We start from the raw sequence: 907 nt of genomic DNA on the forward strand, positions 1-907 counted from the left end.
CTTAGTGAGATCATTTTACTTAATTGAATTACATAAAACAGGTCAAATGTTTGGAAACAAGGTAAATAATCTTAATATAAACAATAAAATACAACAATCATATAGGAGAAATATTAGATGTATTGATTTATTGATATTACCAGACTTAAGGTATTACTTGACTGAAGACCATTGTGTGCAGTGCAGTGTGAGCATGCAGTCCTGTTTAATCTGACTGATTTATTGAATGGTCAGTAATGTCAGCAGCTAAGCTAAGCAAAGCTGAGCTAGCCGGCTGATTCTACCATTGCTCTGCGTTATTGAAGATTATTATTTTGCAGATAGTTACGGTCCACAAAATGATTTTAATGTAGAAAATGAATTCTAAATTCTGGTAGAACAAGAACAAGAACCATCATCGGGCAGGTCTCAGCCCGAGGTTCTGTACAATTTTGGACCATTTCTGTTGGTCCATTTGTGCTGAAATTTAAAAAAAATGTTAAGGGTAACTTCAGTTTATAAATTTAAACAAAAAGGTTAAAATAGATTTATCAAGATTTTTGCGTGACAGCAGAGTTTTAATCGTTCTGTAAAGTAGCTCAGGTTTCTCTTCATTCATGCACAAATCTTTCGCCTTTTACTAAAGATTTCCGTGGAGGGGAACGTTGACGAGTTCTTATTTTTGAAGGCTCTGCCATGGTAGAGCTAAATGTGTTTAGGGGCAGTCGTGGGCTGGAGGTTAGAGCACTAGCCTCATGACCGGAAAGTCACTGGTTTGATCCCCAGAGCTGACTGCAAATGACTGAGGTGTCCTAGAGCAAGACACCTAACCCCCAACTGCTTCCCAGGTGCTGCGGATCGGGCTTCCCACTGCTCTGGGCAAGTGTGCTCACTGCCCCTAGTGTGTGCGTGCTCACTAGAGTGTATG

At 39.7% G+C, this 907-nt stretch overlaps 1 non-coding gene across 1 annotated transcript; it reads left to right on the plus strand.

The window, feature by feature from the left end:
- Nucleotides 1-574: 574 nt before the first annotated feature.
- Nucleotides 575-686, plus strand: LOC119262537. The gene has a single exon (XR_005129734.1). It is a non-coding gene; the product is annotated as a U5 spliceosomal RNA (small nuclear RNA).
- The last annotated feature ends 221 nt before the right edge of the window (nucleotides 687-907 follow it).

Source organism: Pygocentrus nattereri, chromosome 26 (assembly GCF_015220715.1).
Source record: "Pygocentrus nattereri isolate fPygNat1 chromosome 26, fPygNat1.pri, whole genome shotgun sequence".
Taxonomy (NCBI): Eukaryota; Metazoa; Chordata; class Actinopteri; order Characiformes; family Serrasalmidae; genus Pygocentrus; species Pygocentrus nattereri.